A 9,599-nucleotide genomic window follows, 5' to 3' on the forward strand; every position below is an offset into this window, starting at 1 on the left:
GGGTGGCCGTTGCACACCAGCCACCACACGGGTTTGACAGAGCTCGGTCTTGTTCCAGTGGCAAGGATTAACCAAGACGACTGGAGACCAGCTCTGTTGCATTAACCTAGTGCGCGCACATATCGCAGTATGGGCTGGTCCGTGCTGTCCCTGGGCCCTCGGCTCTTCTGGGCCTTGAACTCATGCTTCTCCTGGGGCCCGTAAACGTCACTCGACAATCTCTCGCCCAAACCTCGCCAATCCTCTGCTTTTTGCCGCCTCTCCTGCTGTACCTGCCCACAGTCCAATCAGCGACCTGGATTTTGGTGACGTCCAATCCAGTCGCTCTTCTCCAAGTCGTCACCCTCCTGCACCAGCTCGCGCTGCTCCCTAAAGTGACCTCCAGGTTGCTCCCGGGCCGTTGCATCTCCGCTCCTTTTATGGCCCCAACCTGCGGCTGGTGGTTTCTCGCTCGCTGGATCTCCATGGAAACTGTCCTCTTGAGTGCTCCTCTGGGCAAGATCAGCTTCAGTAGGCCAAATGTGTTCTGGTTTCCGGAGACCAACCATCGTTGCTTCCTCTATAGTAACTTGGTGCTTGTGTCTCTTCTGTGACTGTGGGGGGGTGGACTATTACTATCAAACGACCGCTGAGAGTTTTGAGAGGGAGACCGACTTTTCTCTCTGAAAATACGATAGCTTTCTGACAATGGTAGCATTGTGGAAGATCCCTGTGTAGCTTGGATAGACCTGCATGACGTTGCTCCTGTGATCGGCCACTAAGCTGCACATTGCAAGAGTGGTATCTTTTTCAGCTGCCAGCTCGTGTGACCACGTGTGAACAATCAATCATGCCCTGCACATGAAGAAAGCCAGCAACTGCTGCAAAGCTACGAGCTCTTTCATGTTGCATGCTGAGGTTAGTGGGGAAGGCGAAGTACAGCTCGGCTCTGGCAAATAGGCCTGAATGCAGCTGTGGACTGCAGCCTGTGCTGTGCGTCTGATATACTCTGTAGCAGCCTGAAAGGATCACGTGGCATAAAGGTTCATAGCTGTAATGTATGCACCTGTGAGTATGCTCAGACACTTGTAGAACTGTTGATTTTGTGGGAGGACCTGCTGAAGGTCGGCCCGGAGGGCGCCGAAAATCTGGAAGCTCCGCTAAGCCTGGCGGAGCTGACCGGCGCCCTCGACCGGCTCTCGAGGGGAAAAGCCCCGGGGCTGGACAGGCTGACCATGGAGTTCCACAGGGTGTTCTGGGACGTCCTGGGGTTGACTACGCGCGGGTCCTGGGGGAAAGTCTGGCGACTGGAGAGATGCCCCTCTCTTGGCGCAGGGCAGTCATCGTCCTGCTGCCTAAGAAGGGCGATCTCCACCTACTTAAGAACTGGCGCCCAGTCTCCCTCCTCAGCACGGACTACAAAATCTTCGCCAGGGTGATGTCTGCTCGCCTTGGCGCCGTGCTGGACCACATGATCCACCCCGACCAGTCCTACATGGTCCCGGGCCGGTCAATCCACGATAACATCCATCTGGTCCGGGACCTCATCCATCACTCCCAGGAGGCTGGTCTGTCGATCGCCTTCCTATCCCTCAACCAAGAGAAGGCATTCGACAGGGTGGATCACGATTATCTGTTCAGAACTCTGCACGCTTTCGTGTTCGGGACGCATTTCGTCGTCCGGAGTGTCTGATTAAGGTTAACGGGTCCTTGACGGCGCCCCTTCGCTTCAGGAGAGGGGTGCACCAGGGATGCCCCATATCCGGCCAGTTATATGACATTTGTGTGGAGCCTTTCCTGCGCCTCCTGCGGATGAGGTTGATGGGACTATCTCTGCAAGGGCCAGGCATGGAGGTCGTCCTCTCGGCTTACGCCGATGACGTGCTCCTCACGGTAGAGGATCCCGCTGACCTGCGGAGGATGCGTGAGTGCCAGGAGATTTACTCGGCTGCATCCTCCGCCAGGATCAACTGGGAGAAATGTTCCGGACTCCTGGTGGGTCAGTGGCGGGTGGACTCCCTGCCAGAGGAGCTCAGGCCTTTTGCCTGGAGCACGACCCATCTCCTCTATCTGGGAGTCTACCTTAGCCCCGACGAGGAAGCCTGGCCGGCGAACTGGCAAGAGCTGGAGGCCAAGCTTGCCGCTCGCCTAGGGTGCTGGACAGGACTACTCCGAGTGCTGTCCTACAGGGGTCGAGCGCTAGTCATAAACCAGCTGGTGGCCGCTATGCTGTGGTATCGGCTGGTCACTTTGACCTCTCCCCCTGCGTTTGTCGCCAGGATACAGAAGAAGCTGGTGGACTTCTTCTGGAACAACAGAAAGCACTGGGTCTCTGCCGCGGTCTTGAGTCTCCCGCTTAGGGAGGGCGGTCAGTCGTTGGTGTGCGTCAGCGCCCAGCTAGCGACTTTCCGTCTTCAGACCCTGCAGAGATACCTTTACGTCGAGCCCCCTCCTAGGTGGCGTGCGCTGGCGACGTATTTCTTCCGCCAGCAGCACGGCCTCAACTATGACATGCAGCTCCTGTTTGTGAGCTTGGGGGGCATCAGGACCGCCGTCCAGGAGCTGCCTGTCTTTTACAAGGAACTCACCAGGGTCTGGAACAAAGTCTCCATCAAGCGCAGCTCTCCACCGGCTGGATTGGCGGCTGTCCTGCAGGAGCCGCTGCTCGGAAATCTGTACCTCCACGACCGAGGTTTTAGGTGGCAGTCGGACGAGAGGGCTGTGGCTGGTGAGGTGACCAGGGTCAGGGACCTGCTCGATGGCGAAGGAGCGGGCTGGATGGTGCCAGACACGCTGGCGCGGCGCCTAAATTCGGCCGACGTCCGCCGCGTGGCCGATGCCATCGAGTCGCTAAAAACAGCTCTGGGCCCTGACTCCGTTAGGTGCATCGAGGAGGCTCAAGCATTTGGGGAGATTCCGTCCGAACTGACCCCCGTCCGGACGGAATTCCTCATCGGCGCCAAACCCCGGAACCTCCCTCGGGAGCCAACGCCTCACAACTTGAGCCGCCTCGGGGAAATCCCCTCCGTGCCTTTCAGTTCTGCGTGGAGGGGTTTCCTGTACGGGCTACTCCTGCACACTCTCAACTTTGCCATCCTCGCCTGCCGTCCGGACACACAATGGCGTACCATCTTGCCATCCGGAGGAGGCGGGGGTCCCCGATGGAGGGCACTCTACGCGGGAGTACTCCCACTATTTATCGGGGACTTGGCCCGGATGTTGGTGCACGGAGCATTCCCGTGCAACAAATTTTTAAGCCGGTTCACGGACTCCCAGGCCGCCTGCAATTTCTGCGGTCTGGAAGAGTCCGTGTTCCATGTTTTTATTGAGTGTACGAGGTTGCAGCTCCTGTTTTATTATTTAAAGGAGCTGCTCCTGAAATTCTGGCTGCACTTCAGTCCCACACTCATGATCTTTGGGCACCCTGTGCGGAGGGGAGCGGGTAGGTCCGAGGGCCTCCTCGTAGGACTGCTCCTGGGCACGGCCAAGGGTGCCATCAGCTGGTCCAGGCAGCGGGCGGTCGAGGGGGTCGTTCAGCCTGACTGCCTGCCTCTCTTCCGCGCCTACATCCGGGCCAGGGTGTCCCTGGAGATGGAGCACGCGGTGTCCACCGGTACGCTCGCGGCCTTCCGCGAGAGGTGGGCACCGGAGGGACTGGAGTGCATTATAACCCCCGGCAACCAAATTTTAATTTGATTTTATTTATTTTACAGTTTAATTTGTTTTAATTGCCGGTTTTAGTGTCCCCCTCCCCTTTTATAGGGGGCACTGGTAAATTATATGATTTTAATGCCCCAAAAAAAAATCACAAAAGGAACAAAAACACACAAAAAAAAAAAAAAAAAGAGGGCAGGTGTAAGTGTCTGGAGTGTCCCCCAGATTGGGGGCACTTGATTTAATGTTAATTATGTTTTACTTCAAAAGAGTTGCAGAACTGTTGATTTTGTGGGAGGACCTGCCGAAGGTCAGCCCGGAGGGCGCCGAAAATCTGGAAGCTCCGCTAAGCCTGGCGGAGCTGACCGGCGCCCTCGACCGGCTCTCGAGGGGAAAAGCCCTGGGGCTGGACGGGCTGACCGTGGAGTTCTACAGGGCATTCTGGGACGTCCTGGGGGGGCAACTATGCGCGGGTCCTGGGGGAAAGTCTGGCGACCGGAGAGATGCCCCTCTCTTGGCGCAGGGCAGTCATCGTACTGCTGCCTAAGAAGGGCGATCTCCGCCTACTTAAGAACCGATGCCCGGTCTCCCTCCTCAGTACGGACTACAAAATCTTCGCCAGGGTGATGTCTGCTCGCCTTGGCGCCGTGCTGGACCACATGATCCACCCCGACCAGTCCTACACGGTCCCGGGCCGGACAATCCACGATAACATCCATCTGGTCCGGGACCTCATCCATCACTCCCAGGAGGCTGGTCTGTCGGTCACCTTCCTATCTCTCGACCAAGAGAAGGAGTTCGACAGGGTGGATCACGATTATCTGTTCAGAACTCTGCACGCTTTCGTGTTCTGGACGCATTTCGTCGCCCGGAGTGTCTGATTAAGGCTAACGAGTCCTTGACGGCGCCCCTTCGCTTTAGGAGAGGGGTGCGCCAGGGATGCCCCATGTCCGGCCAGTTATATGCCATCTGCATGGAGCCATTCCTGCGCCTCCTGCGGACGAGGTTGACAGGACTGGCTCTGCAAGGGCCGGGCGTGGAGGCCGTCCTCTTGGCTTACGCCGATGACGTGCTCCTCATGGTAGAGGATCCCGTTGACCTGCGGAGGATGCGTGAGTGCCAGGAGATTTACTCGGCCGCATCCTCCGCCAGGATCAACTGGGAGAAATGTTCCGGACTCCTGGTGGGTCAGTGGCGGGTGGACTCCCTGCCGGAGGAGCTCAGGCCTTTTGCCTGGAGCACGACCCATCTCCTCTATCTGGGAGTCTACCTTAGCCCCGACGAGGAAGCCTGGCCGGCGAACTGGCAAAAGCTGGAGGCCAAGGTCGCCGCTCGCCTAGGGCGCTGGACAGGACTGCTCTGAGTGCTGTCCTACAGGGGTCGAGCGCTAGTCATAAACCAGCTGGTGGCCGCTATGCTGTGGTATCGGCTGGTCACTTTGACCCCTCCCCCTGCGTTTGTCGCCAGGATACAGAAGAAGCTGGTGGACTTCTTCTGGAACAACAGGAAGCACTGGGTGTCTGCTGCGGTCTTGAGTCTCCCGCTTAACGAGGGCGGTCAGTCGTTGATGTGCGTCAGCGCCCAGCTAGCGACTTTCCGTCTTCAGACCCTGCAGAGATACCTTTACGTCGAGCTCCCTCCTAGGTGGCGTGCGCTGGTGACGTATTTCTTCTGCCAGCAGCACGGCCTCAACTACGACACGCAGCTCCTGTTTGTGAGCTTGGGGGGCATCAGGACCGCCATCCAGGAGCTGCCTGTCTTTTACAAGGAACTCACCAGGGTCTGGAACAAAGTCTCCACCAAGCGCAGCTCTCACCGGCTGGAGTGGCGGCTGTCCTGCAGGAACTGCTGCTCGGGAATCCGTACCTCCACGACCGAGGTTTTAGGTGGCAGGCGGAAGAGAGGGCTGTGGCTGGTGAGGTGACCAGGGTCAGGGACCTGCTCGATGGCGGAGGAGCGGGCTGGATGGCGCCAGACATGCTGGCAGGCACCTAAATTCGGCCGACGTCCGCCGAACGGCCAGTGCCATCGAGTCGCTAAAAACAGCTCTGGGCTCTGACGCCGTTACATGTGTCGAGGAGGCTCAAGCCCGTGGTGAGATCCCGTCCGAACTGATTCCCGTCCAGACGGAATTCCTCATCGGCGCCAAACCCCGGAACCTCCCTCGGGAGCCGGCGCCTCACAACTTGAGCCGCCTCGGGGAAATCCTCTCCGTGCCTTTCAGTTCTGTGCGGAGGGGTTTCCTGTACGGGCTGCTCCTGCACACTCTCAACTTTGCCATCCTCGGCTGCCGTCCGGACACGCCATGGCGTACCATCTTGCCATCCGGAGTCCTCCCATTATTTATCGGGGACTTGGCCTGGAGTGTGGTGCACGGAGCAGTCCCGTGCAATAAAATTTTAAGCCGGTTCACGGGCTCTCAGACCGCCTGCAATTTCTGCGGTCTGGAGGAGTCCGTGTTCCATGTTTTTATTGAGTGCACGAGGTTGCAGCCCCTGTTGCAATATTTAAAGGGGCTGCTCCTGAAATTCTGGCTGCACATCAGTCCCACACTCCTGATCTTTGGGCACCCTGTGCGGAGGGGAGCGGGTAGGTCCGAGGGCATCCTCGTAGGACTGCTCCTGGGCACGGCCAAGGGTGCCATCAGCCGGTCCAGGCAGCGGGCGGTCGAGGGGGTCGTTCAGCCTGACTGCCTCCCTCTCTTCCGCGCCTACATCCGGGCCAGGGTATCCTTGGAGATGGAGCACGTGGTGTCCACCGGTACGCTCGCGGCCTTCCGCGAGAGGTGGACACCGGAGGGACTGTGAGTTCATTGTCACCCCCGGCAACCAAATTTTAATTGGATTTTATATGTTTTAAAGTTTAATTTGTTTTAATTGCCGGGTTTTTAGTGTCCCCCTCCCCTTTTATAGGGGGCACTTGTAAATTATATGATTTTAATGCCCCCAAAAAATTACAAAAAAACGCCACAAAAAACCCCCCAAAAAACACCAAAAAAAAGAGGGCAGTTAAAAGTGTCTGGAGTGACCCCCAGATCAGGGGGCACTCGATCTAATGTTTAATTTGTCTCCCCCAAAAAGAGTTGTAGAACTGTTGATTTTGTGGGAGGACCTGCCGAAGGTTGGCCTGGAGGGCGGCGAAAACCTAGAAGCTCTGCTAAGCCTGGCAGAGCTGACCGGCGCCCTCGACCGGCTCTCGAGGAGAAATGCCCCGGGGCTGGACGGGCTTACTGTGGAGTTCCACAGGGCATTCTGGGATGTCCTGGGGGGCGACTGCGCGCGAGTGCTGGGGGAAAGTCTGGCGACCGGAGAGATGCCCCTCTCTTGGCGCAGGGCAGTCATCGTCCTGCTGCCTAAGAAGGGCGATCTCCGCCTCCTTAAGAACTGGCGCCCGGTCTCCCTCCTCAGCACGGACTACAAAATCTTCGCCAGAGTGATGTCTGCTCGCCTTGGCGCCGTGCTAGACCACATGATCCACCCCGACCAGTCCTACACGGTCCCGGGCCGGACAATCTACGATAACATCCATCTGGTCCGGGACCTCATCCATCACTCCCAGGAGGCTGGTCTGTCGGTCACCTTCCTGTCTCTCGACTAAGAGAAGGCGTTCGACAGGGTGGATCCCGATTATCTGATCGGAACTCTGCGCGCTTTCGTGTTCGGGACGCATTTCGTCGCCCGGATCCGACTTTTGTACGGCGCCGCGGAGTGTCTGATTAAGGTTAACGGGTCCTTGACGGCGCCCCTTCACTTTAGGAGAGGAGTGCGCCAGGGATGCCCCATGTCCGGCCAGTTATATGCCATCTGCGTGGAGCCTTTCCTGCGCCTCCTGCGGACGAGGTTGACGGGACTGGCTCTGCAAGGGCTGGGCATAGAGATCGTCCTCTCGGCTTACGCCAATGACGTGCTCCTCACGGTAGAGGATCCCGCTGACCCGCAGAGGATGCGTGAGTGCCAGGAGATTTACTCGACTAGTGGATGTGGCGTAGTTGGATTTCCAGAAAACATTCGATAAGGTGCCACATTAAAAGTTACTGCACAAGATATAAGTTCACAGGGTTGGGGGTAATATATTAGCATGGATAGAGGTTTGGCTAACTAACAGAAAACAGAGAGTCAGGATAAATGGGTCATTTTCCATTTGGCAAACGGTAACTAGTGGGGTGCCGCGGGGATCAGTGCTGGGTTCTCAACTATTTACAATCTACATTAATGACTTGGATGAAGGGACTGAATGTAATGTAGCCAAGTTTGCTGATGATACAAAGATGGGTGTGAAAGCAAATTGTGAGGAGGACACAAAAATCTGCAAAGGGATATAGGCAGGTTAAGTGAGTGGGAACAATTTTGGCAGATGGAGTATAATGTGGAAAAATGTGAGGTTAGCCACTTTGGCAGAAAAAATAGAAAAGCAAATTAAAATTTAAATGGAGAAAAATTGCAAAGTGCTGTTGTACAGAGGGACCTGGGGGTCCTTGTGCATGAAACACAAAAAGTAAGTATGCAGTTACAGCAAGTAATCAGAAAGGCAAATGGAATTTTGGCCTTTATTGCAAGGGAGAAATAGTATAAAAGCAGAAACGTCCTGCTACAACTGTACATGTTATTGGCGAGGCCACACCTAGAGTACTGCATACAGTTTTGGTCTCCATATTTAAGGAAAGATATACTTGCATTGGAAACTGTTCAGGGAAGGTTTACTCGGTTGATTTTGGAGATGAGGGGGTCGACTTATGCAGATAGGTTGTGTAGTTTGGGCCTATACTCATTGGAGTTCAGAAGAATGAATAGTGATAATGAGGGGGCTCGGCAAGGTGGATGCAGAGAGGATATTTCCAATCATAGGGGAAACTAAAACTAGGGGACATAGTCTCAGAATAAGGGGCCGCCCATTTAAAATTGAGATGAGAAGGAATTTCTTCTCTCAGAGGGTTGTAAATCTGTGGAATTCTCTGCCCCAGAGAGCTGTGGAGACTGGGTCTCGGCCTTTTGGCTCAGATCAAGTGTAGTATCTGTTCTTATCAGTTTAATATCCCCTATCTGGGGACCAAATATGAAATTGTTTTTTGGAACAGGGAGATGGAACAGGGGCTTGCTCCGTCCACTCCACACATCGACCTGGTATTGCAGTGTTTCCAGGAACGGTGCAGCTTCCCCTCTCGGCCTTTTGGCTAAGATCAACTGTAATAGCGCAAAGTGATCTTTGGCGCTGGAGTTGATCTGACCAAATGGCCTATCCTGCTCCTTCTTCTTATGTTCTTATGTTGGCAGCAAGGCAGCAGAGGTCAGATGAAGGAGCATCATTCAGCAGCCTCCTATGGACCCGGCCTATAAAAGAACAACATAGAATACAGGTAAAGGACAAAATGAGATAAGACCATTTTGCGCACTAAGCCTAATCCCCAAACAGCAACATTTCTATATTATGCCATGTTTTTTGCCTTTAGGTAGAGCAATGAGTTGTAAAAGCGACTAGTTAGCTGTGGCTGAGACATTGGGGCTGATAAGGCAATGTCAAGTTACCCAAACATCATTTTTTTTCTTGTTTTTGAAACAATTTCAGTGTTGTGTAAGTTATATTTTGAACTGCTAGTCACTAGAACTCTGGATTCCGTGTAACTATCCCATTTGTAAAGAAATGTTACTTATAATTTTAGCCTGAATGATATGTGTGATATCTACTGCCTTTCAAAGTGGACTGAAGAAGGTAGTGTGCAATACATGTAGTCTCAGCTGCAAAATACCATAGTGGAAGGGTAATTGTTATTTCTGTGACACACTATCCATTGTTGTTACGCATAAGGTTTCAAGTTTCAATTCATAATAGACATTTGTCTCCTTATGGAAGCTAGCTTTGTGCCCTGAGAATGGGCTAAGAATATTGAGGGGGTGAGGGAGGTGGGTGGGGGGAGGGGAAGGGGGGATGGGGGAGGGTGGGCAGGGAGCCTGAATCATAACAATTAGTGA

The 9,599-nt window shown here is 54.7% G+C and overlaps 1 non-coding gene across 1 annotated transcript; it reads left to right on the top strand.

Moving 5' to 3' along the window:
* The first annotated feature begins 8,605 nt into the window (after positions 1-8,605).
* LOC139280470 (U2 spliceosomal RNA) lies at positions 8,606-8,787 on the top strand. Its single transcript, XR_011596710.1, has one exon. It is a non-coding gene; the product is annotated as a U2 spliceosomal RNA (small nuclear RNA).
* The last annotated feature ends 812 nt before the right edge of the window (positions 8,788-9,599 follow it).

The sequence above is a fragment of the Pristiophorus japonicus genome, chromosome 14 (genome assembly GCF_044704955.1).
Source record: "Pristiophorus japonicus isolate sPriJap1 chromosome 14, sPriJap1.hap1, whole genome shotgun sequence".
NCBI classification, from domain to species: domain Eukaryota; kingdom Metazoa; phylum Chordata; class Chondrichthyes; family Pristiophoridae; genus Pristiophorus; species Pristiophorus japonicus.